This window comes from Choloepus didactylus, chromosome 7 (genome assembly GCF_015220235.1).
Source record: "Choloepus didactylus isolate mChoDid1 chromosome 7, mChoDid1.pri, whole genome shotgun sequence".
In the NCBI taxonomy this organism is placed as follows: Eukaryota; Metazoa; Chordata; class Mammalia; order Pilosa; family Megalonychidae; genus Choloepus; species Choloepus didactylus.
In genome coordinates, this window is record NC_051313.1 from 65,874,636 (window position 1) to 65,885,607 (window position 10,972).

Below are 10,972 nucleotides of genomic sequence, written 5' to 3' on the forward strand. Positions count from 1 at the left end.
GATATCATTAAAGGATAAATCACCTCTATAAAGAAGGTGTCTCTCTGTTGTGATAGCTTTAGTTTTAATTAGAAGAGTGTTTACACTAACCAATCACATTTGTGCATTTATAAATTCCAGAAACATGTACAGGGTGACTGCTATGATCTGGGCCAGGACATGGAGTTTCAGAGATGATGAAGGCACAGTCCCCACCTGCAAGAAGGTTGCAACCGAGTTGAGCAGACAGACAAGTAACAGACCCCTGCAGTTCAGGATGCAGTGGATGTTGTAGGAGCACAGAGTGGGTACTTAGTGCAGCCCTGAGGGTAGGGAGGCTTTTTGGGGAGAGATGACATCTGAGTTCAGTTTGGAAGTTCTAGTATTAACCAAGGGAAGAAAGATGGAAAAAGAACAGAAAAGGGGAACAACAGTATGTGCAAAGTTCCACAGACAAGAGAGAGCAGAACACATCTAGGGGCATGTACAGATATATAATGAAAAGAGAGAATGATAAATAGATGAGATGTGAAATATTATCAGAAGCCTGATTTTAGTCCAAAGGCAAAAGTAGAAAATCTGATGACACTATTCTCCTGCTTAAAATCCTTTCCTTGCTGCCTGTTGCCTACGTTCCACCGGAAATGTTTGGAGGGTGTGTGTCTGTGTGTTTGTGTTTTTGTGTATGTGAGGGTGTGCAGGGGCACAGAAGGGACTGATGGATTAGATTTGGGCTGCAGGAAGATCACTCTGGCTGCAGTGTGAAGAACAGATCATAGTGGGGCAAAAGTAAAAGCAGAAAGACCGTGAGGCAGCTGGTGCAGTAGTAGTGAGAGATTGTGGTGGCCTGAACAGAGGTAGTAGCAGTGGGAGGCAGGAAGTGCTAGAGGAAAGCTCCTTCATAATGAGGCACAACTGAGGGAACACCACGATTGACTGGATATGGAAGGTGCGGGGCAGAGAAGACCTGAGGATGGTTCCCCAGTGTTTGCTTGTACAATTGGGTGGATGCTAGAGCCGTCTGTTCAGTTAAACAATGCAGGAAGAGCAGGTCTGGGAAAGAGGAGTGGAGAGAGGACACATAGAATTTTAGACATATTATATTTAATGATCCCATGGGTCTACCCAAAAGGGAAATTGGAAAAATGTGTCTGGAGCTTAAGAGAGAAGCCTGGTGTTGAACTGTAAATTTAGTACCATCAGCATAAAGAATCAAACTAAAACCAAGGGAGTAAATTAGATCCTTCAAGGAGAGTGAAGGAGAGGCAAGGACAGAAATCTAAAGAGCAGTGACATTTGAGGGAAGGTCAGACGAAAAGCAGACTTCACAAGAGACTGGGGAGAAACAATGTAGGAGGTAGGTGGTCAATCAGACAGGAGTTTAGAAAGGATGACAGCTAAAGACACCAATGTGGGCAGGGACAGGGCGGTCAAAAGACCTCCAAAGGCACGGTGAAGTGCCAGGAAACATAGAGAAGCAATTTGGGATTTGTGTTTATGGCACATTCTTCATATGCAGACCCCAAAATTCATGCCCCCAAATCTGTGACCCAGTGAGAGAGTAGGAACTGAGCAAGCCCAAGAGCACCACAGACACTATTCTTCACCATATATAAGTCAAGGTCTAAACAAAAGGCAAATGTGGTGGTGTTTTCAAGCTAAATTCTATTAATTCTCTCTTTAGTCCACAATGACTGCTGCTTCTGTTAAGGAGGGAAAACTGCTGATTTTGTCAGTATTCAGTTTGTCTTTTTTCAAAAACTGCACAACTGTGGTGAGGCCAGAGAGGTGATAAAATCCGGCCTTAGTGATTGCTTCAGAGAGAAAGCACCAGCCTGTTTATAAAGAGAGAATACGTTTCCCCTCCTGCTAATCTAAGGTTGCAGTATTCTGTGTAAACACATTACCACCTTCTTGCAATAGGGCAGCCACCTCACCCTCATTTCTCCAGCTGTCCAGAGACTGTGAATCTGCAGGATGGGCAGGTGTGCATTCCCTGGTAGAACTGAGGGACAGTTGTTTGAAACTAGATTTCTTTTTCTTTTCAAACAATTGGACTAGAACTTCTAATCTGGCTAAGGTCAGGGTGGATTGTAGAAAAGGGTCACAGTGCCTGCCACAGGTTAAGTACTCAGTTAGTGGAATGAATGAATGACAGTGCCTGCAGTTGATGGTAGCTTCATTATTGCTTTTGTTGCTTGCTGATCCTCCCCCCACTCCCCCATTGGGCCTTCTCTTCTCCTCTCCTCCTCCTATAGCACCCAGTTCTGTTGGCAATGTTATCATCCTTTTCTCTGCCAAGAACCTTTGAAACTAAAGAGAAGTTTCCAAAATCAGTATTTTCCTTTATAAGAAGGAATGAAGGATGTCTCTAAATGGATAAGCTATTTTCTTACTTTTTCTTTTGCTAGATCATAGTGATAGGAAAGAAAAACATCACAACAAATAACAGTAGGGAAGCTGCAATGCCAAGGGCAGAAGGACATAGCATGAAGTGGAAGGAATAAAGGAAACAGATGAGGATCATGGAATGACAGATTTCAAACAACTGTAAAAATACAGAAAGGATTTATCAGTCTAAATCATCTACCTCTTTAAATTAAGAGACAAATAAGAAGAAAGCAGGAAAAGAAAATTCCTCAGTGTAATACCAGATGGATTTACATAGCAGGGAAGAAGTCCAGACCTACTATCCAGGGCTAACATGGTAGAGGAGTCTCCAATTGTGGCAGAGTGTGGGGAGTGGTAAGGACACAGGACCCTCAGAACTGGCTGCAGCTCTTGATTGGATTCCTGGCTCAGGTACTCCTGGGACCATGTTGCTTCAGTGTCACCATCATATGGAATTTCCAACTACTCAACCTCAATGGTCAGATCAGGTTCTTGGAGATTCCTGGAGAATGCCATTAGCCTGGAACCAAACCAGTGTTCACCGCTCCCCTTGTACACCATGATAGAGACTGCAGGTGAACCCAGCCCAGTCCAGACCCACTGGAATTATCCACCTAACCCCAGTCTCACCTATTCTCTGCATTCTCCTGGGTTCTCACCTGTCCCATTGCTGAGCTTCTGATGTAACTTTGTCCATGTCCAGGGAGCTATGAGTGTTCAGGAGCTGATAATGTCTTGAGACAATATACAATTCTATTACTGAACAACAATTTCGTTTTATTTACTTTTGTGTAACTTAATAAATGATTGTGAATGGCAAACCATGAGGAAATCCACTGAAAACAGGAAATACTTTGCAAGGCAGAAAAATACTTTGTCCTTACCATCTAGTTAAGAGTTACTAGTTAAAATCCAGTTTGGAAAAAAATGGTATTGTGCTTTGGGAGAAGGAGGAGGGCTCTATGCTTGTCTATTAAACAACGTAACTCCAGCCATGGAGCTATGTTCAGCACAACTTCAATCCGCTGCTTTTTGTAGCATTGATATTTGTACCTCAGAACCAGGAAGGAGAAATGACTATCACTTTTAGAAAACTTTCTTGACAAAGAGCAGTGGATGAAATGTAGGTCTGTTTAATTCTATAAGCACTGACTAAGCCTCTATCATGCCTGGCACGTTTATAAAGACCAAAAAGACATAGTCTCTGACAAGTAAGAGCCCATAATCCAGAAGATAAAATGTATAAGCAAATAATTGTAGGTTCATGTGACTAGATTTATATTATTCTCCTTCTCCCTGAAGTTGCACAACTTGTCATTGGTCCTGATTTCTACTAGAACACATAAAAGGGAACAATTAATTTTGCTTAAGCATTTCAGGAAGAAGGGAAATTACAGAGGCAATTAACATTAAGCTTTTCCTTGAAGGATAGGTTGTAATTCACTCTACTGCATACTTCATGAGAGTACACTATTTTGCTAAACAATATCTGGCAGATAGGGAAAAGAGCAATAGCACTTCAAGCAAAAGAAGCCTATTAAAAGAGGAAACAAATATGAGAGGTAATGCTAGCTGCTACAGCAAATAAACCCCAATGATTTAGTGGCTTACACCAGTAAGATTTTATTCCTCATTCATGTAAATCCCCAGTGTGGATGTTCCCAGTTGGCTAGTGACTTTCCCCAACAGGGTAATTCAGTGACCCAAGATCCTGCCATCTTGCAACTTTACCATCACCTGGGACCTTGCAGTTTTCTGCATCCAGTTGATGGAGGAGAGAAAACAAGATGGAAAAGGGACACCTACTTATCTGGCATAACCACTTAAATGCCTAGAGTCATAAATGACACACAGCACTTACCCTTACATTCCAGTGATGATTACCAGTCGTATCTCTCCACCTAGAATTAAGGGACCCTGGGAAATGTAATCCTTAGTTGGGCAGCCACTTCGCAGAACCACTCTACATGTGGAAAGAGTAAGCATGCTGTTGGTGGGCAGTTAGCTGCCAAAAGGAATAACAGGAAGTTAAGTGAGACAGGGACAGAAATATAGGGGCAAAGAAAAGGAGGTAAGAATGGAAAGCTATGCTGCCTGGGGCACTGTTATGTTCACATGTTGGAGCTTACATATAAGAAAAATTCCAGAGGCAATGTGAAATAATTATCTGGAAAGAAAGAACTTTAGCTGTAGGAAGCTTAAAATGTGGAGAAGATACTAAAAGTAAGAGACTTTTCATGTGCCTTTTTTTTTTTACAAACACTCAATGCTTCAAATCTCTTATGTGTCTATATGTCCATAGAATGTTTCTATTTCTCCCAATAAAAAACTCTTTAAGAGTGGTATTAGTGATGGGGACGTCAGGTATATCTCTCAGATTGAAACATGTATCCACTTCTACTTCAGCAGGAGGCCATAATGCAGACTACAAAATCTGACACTTAAAGTGCTAAAAATAAATATCCTTTTCCTTTTTAATAGGATATCTCAAGAGAACTTTTAAATGTGAGACTGACACAAGACCATTTCCAATTGCACCTTAATTCTTGCCCGTAAGTGCAACTGTGAGCAGGATTTCAGAGACGTAACACTCTATCTTTGCTCTAATATACTGCTCTGACCAATGCTAAAAGCACAATACAAAGCTTCTTGTTTCTTCCTTTTCCAATACAGTATGAGGTGAGCAGTCTGATGCTTTGCAAGAGTTGTTAGAAGGCAGTGTTATGTTATAGGGTGAGCATAAAAAGAAGAAAACAACTATTCTTATACCTTAAATAATTTGACTTCAAAAAAAAGTTATCTATAGTATCTACTCAGTTACACAGTTTACATAACAACCAAATTGTCTGTTATGTTCTGCAATATGAAAGCCCAGATCTATAGAGATACTATTATTCTGTGAATATAATTTTTTTAAATTCCCTTTCTTGAATTTTTAAATCAGTCTTTTATTTTTTGAAAGGCACTAATGGATAATCCAAAATAGTATATCATAAAAAATTTAAAATATCCTTAGATCTCTTCAATTGATATACATTTCTCACCCTTTCCTTTGCTCTTCTCCTCTCCTCAGCCCATCATGGCTGGTGACCTCCTTTGACCCCCTTCATCATTTCATGGCACACATCAGGGTGGGTCTGGAAAGGAGTCTTCAGTGGTTGGAATGATATGGAAATCAAAAGGCTCATCAAACTCTTCGGATTGTTATTTCTTCACTCACCATTTAGGGGCCTTTCGTTCTTCCTTCACTCACCACTCACAGGATGGGCCCCCTCCCAGATTCCCACCTTTGGCAACTGCTCTGACTCTTCACCTGAGCCCCAGTGATGATGTCTGGGTGAATAATGAATATTTCTCTATAATGCAATGAAATCTCTCTTGACAATTGACCTACTACATTGAGTTTAGCTCTGGTTATTGTTTACAGAGACCTAATATGAGCCACTGTTGTTACAGAATATATTTTATTTGGCAGTTTGTTTCTATGCATACAGTTTAATTTGGATATACCTGATATGGGAAATCTTTTCAAGCAAAGGATGAATGAAGATGCATCATGAGGGCTGGAAATTTTGATCAATTGTTCTTATTACTGATTCAATTCTGAGAACATAGAACATCAACAGTGAGTATTTCAAAGCCCCAACCAGCAAAATGACCCTGATGAAAACCCATAGCGGAGTGTTTGGATTTCGGAGGGCATCTCAACTGGATTGAAAATTGCATACAGGGTAAAGACAGAGTCTGGGTATCTAAATTAAGATATTGAACAGTAAAGGTGTTACTGGTCAATATATTGTAAAGCGTTTTCCCACAGATAAGCCAAAATATCCCCGATTTCTCAGGACATGATTTTACTTTACGTAAAAATCGAGATGCAGAAATCTCAATGTGAAAATTAGCAAACATTATTATATGTACATACTTCTTAGGACAGAACTCTTACTGTCAAATAAAATAAATTATCTCCAGTTATAAGGCAGAGAGCCTTCACGTTACCCAAACTGACCACAGGTCCAATAAGAAAAGAAGCAGGAGAAAGATAGGTCAAAGGTGAAAGAAGTCAATTCCCTAAGCACTGGAGTTGCCAGGAATAAGTCCCAGGGCTACAGGCATAGAGTGAATCTAATACTGAATAGCTTGCTTTTCCCAAATTGTTCAAAAGGTTGGATATTTCTTTTCTTTTTTTTTTGAAAGTATACTGCAAGGCACAGAGATAGACATCATGTCCAAGAACCACTGGCCAAAAAAATAGAAAAAATGTAAGGGGTAAAACTTTACCATAGAGTCTCCTTAGTTATAGAAGTTGAGAATGTCCCATAGTCTCTCCTCAGCAAAACCCTGGCAGTCACATGACCACCAGGGCATGTGTATTTGGCCCTTCTGGTGAAACTTAGTATTTCTTCAATTAAGCTAACTTGATTATACCAAAGTATCTAAAAAATAGTCTCCTATCAGATCAGTTAAGAATGTACCAGCATCAACATGCATTAAATGCTCTGTCCAGTATTTATTTTTTCCTGTTGAAAAAGGGGAGCAAGGATGAAGAGGCACTGAGCCCAGGCTTTTCCCCTGTGAGAAGCAGTCTCCCCTTGCCTGTTGGCCATGGGAGAGTGAGCTTTCCTCCCAGAGTCAGACAATTGCTGATTCTGCACAGGGATCAGCTCATGGATTAGGAAGGTAAGCTTACTGGTAGTTTTACTATTAATAAGATATTGTTTGTGAAATGTATAAATTGGGGTATAAACACTGTAAAAGACTTAAAAAAAATTTTTTTTTGTCTTTATTTGCTTTTTTAAAACATTCCTGATCTTCCTCACCTGTCCTCTCTTACTAATAAAAATTGTTTTGGATTCTTTGTCATCCTTTTGAAAACCTTTATGTGCAGCGATGCAACTCATTTGTTCACATCTAAGATGTACTTATTGTCTTTCAAAGAAAATAACAATTTTAAATGAGGGTAAGCTTCCTATTCAAAATCACTGGTGGGTCATTACAGTGCTTTGCTGAATGAAGTATGGCCATTACAACTGTAAAACGATTTAATCAAAAGAAGTTTAGCTGTAGATCAAGGGCAGTGTGACCATTTTCAAGAATTTCTATGGAAACTAAAGTGGGTCTCTATGAACAGAGTCTTCCCTCAAGGAGTGTCAACACTGATAAAGTAGAAGCAGGGGACTGAGGTCCAGATCCCTGCGTATTCAGTTCTCCTTAAACTTCCAAGATGTCCCTGGCAGAAGATGCTTACAATGAGGCAGCCCAGTCAGAAACCAGCAATGTCCCTTTAGATTTAAATGGACTGCTCAGTAAAAGTGAGATCACCAGCAAAACTAGAAAAATGTCAGAGGCCTCCTGGGCAAACAAGAGAGCCCCCTTTTTAAAGAGTAATTCAAAAACAAAAAAGGTAAAATCTTGACTCTTGCAAATATAAAATGAACAAGCAGTTTATTTAACTTTCACATTTTCTCATGATGCCCTGTAGTTAAAAGACTACCCAGACACCTGGGACTGAAGGAAGACCCTCAACACTGTCTGCAGCCTACAGGCATTGGCTATGCCTCTGGACCTGTCCTGTTTATTGGATTCCCTCTTCCAATCCAGTCTGCTAACTCAATACTACCTTGCTAGCAGTGTTTTACCTTCTGAGACCCAACCAGTGACCTCAAGACACCATAATTCTCTATAAGCACCATGAACAGCCTGATGCAGACAGGGTCTATGCTAAGCATATTACCTGCATTGCCTTGCTTTGCCTCACAATGACTTTACAAGAGAATTACTATTATTCATAGTCATAAATCTAGAAAACAAGGCTCAAGGAGCTTACTTGTTCAAAATCTTATGGTTAGGAAGTGGCAGAGGTAGATATCAAATCTATTAACTAATGTCCAATGCTTCTAACTAAGACACACCAGCATTCCAGAGACCCTTCTTACCCTGTAATCATTACACAGTTAATGGCTTTACCAGTAAGTATTCAAACTGTTTACTGGACTGTGCCAGTTTGGGTATATTATGCCCCCCAAAAGCCATATTATTTAATGCAATCTTGTGGGGGAAGACTTATTAACATTGATTAGGTTGGAATCTTTGAGTGTTTCCACAGAGATGTGACTCAATCAACTATGGGCAAAATGTTTGATTAAATTATTTCCACAGAGATATGGCCCTGCCCATTCAGGGTGGGTCAGGATTTAATCACTGGAGTCCTATAAAAGAGCAGCTGAGTGGGACATGTTGGAGAGAAGGTAAAACCTGACACTTGGAGATGCTTGGAGATGTTTGGAGATGCTAGCCTAGAGCTTGCTTCAGAGAACCAAGAAAGGACCCTGATGCTTAGATGTACAGGAGCTGAAGAAACAGACAAGCTCAGAGACATTTTGGAGAAAGCCATTTTGGAAACCAGAACCCCAGAGCAAAGAATCAGCAGACACCAGCCACGTGCCTTCCCAGCTAACAGAGGTTTTCTGGACACCATTGGCCATTCTTCAGTGAAGGTATCATCTTATTGATGCCTTAGTGTGGACAACTTCTATGGCATTAGAACTGTAACTTTGTAACTTAATAAATCCCCTTTATAAAAGCCAATCCATCTCTGGTATTTTGCCTAATGGAAGCATCAGCAAACTGGAACATAAGCCAAAGCTTCCCCATCATAGGTCTTTATGTGTCCCAAAGCAAGACTTTTCTGGACTAGGTTGATGGGTGCGCACCTGAAACTTCCCCACATTTATGCTGAGGAAAGTGGTTCTATAATCTCTTACAGGAGCACTGCAAAGAGAGGAAGAACACAGAATGTGCTTCTTTGTGTTGTTCTAGTGCTTTGCTCATATGTCTATGATAGTACCCTGCATGTTGTATTACAATGTGTCTGTTTATATGATAGCTAAGATATGTTGAATATATAATATGTGTCATACTTTACATACAATTTTTCATTTAATTCTCATAGGATACCTATGAAGTAGGTACTGGTTACTACGATCCCTATTTAAATGTAAGGAAATTGAAGCTGAGAAAGGGAAGTAAGTCGCCCAGAGAGAGGAAGTGATAGAGACAGACACCCACTCTGTTCATTGTTGTGTCCACATGCTTCTCTCCTTTTTGAATAATGGAGGAGAATCCAAAGTCTTCTGAGGTACTGGCTGAGGAAAACATCTGTGGCTTTTATTATTTTTATAGCTCAAGATCCTAAGTAAAGAATACTCTCTCTTTCCTTATAACAATGGGGCAATTATTATGAAAAACACTGTTTCACCTAGTTTGGGTGATGGCTGAGGGGGCATGGGTACTCTGATTGGTCAGCCTGGGTCAGCTGACCACTCCCTTGCCAGAGGTAATGGATGGGACACTCCGATAGTAGCAATCCAGGACCAGATGATGGAGGGATGATCTCCCAAAGGAAAAGAGGGATGCCGTTGTCAAGCAAAAGAGGGAGGAATACTGGGCAGGTAAGGGAAACGGATGCCCATGATGCTGGTGTTCCCAGAGTATATTCATGTTGTGAATACAGTTTCCTTCTAATTTATTATACATTTGACTCAATAAAAGACAGGCTAGTTTGCAGTTCTTTCTAACACTGTCAGTTATTCCTTACATGTGCACAATTGAATACCCTCTTACCCCAGTTAAAAAAGATATAAACATTTTGAAAATCAAAACAAGTTTAAAACTACTTTACAACTTTGCTTCTGATCTTAAATATTTGTGTAGACCCTTATGATGATTTGAGAAAATTAAGGAAAGAACAGAGAAGAATGAAATAGTTCCTAGAAGTCTAACAGGAGGCATGGACTGGTTGGGTCTGTAAGTGGAGTGTTAATTTGCATGAAGGGTTGATCAGAGGATTTTTATGAGTGGCTGATGATCAGGGTTTTCCAGACAAAAGTCACATCCCAAGTAGAAGACTGGGTGGCATTTCAAGAGGCTGACTTTACAGGGTGGAGTGTTGATATCAAGGAAAGAGCCTATCTGGTTGGGAGTCATCGCCCAGGAACCCAAAACCACAGCAGGAAAAGTGGCTGTTAAAGGATGGAAGATATTGATCCAAATAATAGAGGCAAAGAGGTGAATCCAAGAGCAGACAAAATAAAATAACAACAACAACAGCAAAGAAAAAACAACCAAAATAATCAAAAAATAAAAAATTTAAAAAAATTAAAAAAAGCAAAAAATAAAAAAATAAGGAAATAACAAAAAACCAAAATAACAACAACAAAAAAAAAGAACAAATAAAGAACAAACAAAATAACAAAATTTGTGCAACTACTGTAAATGAGTGTCAAGGGTAAAGGAAAGGCTAGGAGGCTAATTGTCTCTAACAGGAACAGGGCAATATTCCTGGGATATAAAGATCTGGGCTGAGCTATGTAATCCACCCATTCATTACAGAAAACACAGCACTTCCTTGCTAGATCTTAGGGATGAACCTGATAGAAGACAAAGATCCAGGAAGCATATGTGTCTGAGATGGCAGAAAGGAGTTAGTAAAAACATTTGGAATGGACCTAGGCTGATCTTTTGGCCACCCTTTATATTTTCTTCTTCTAGCACCTGTGTAGCCAAATCCCAACTAAAATTCTCTGTTAGTTTCATTTTATTT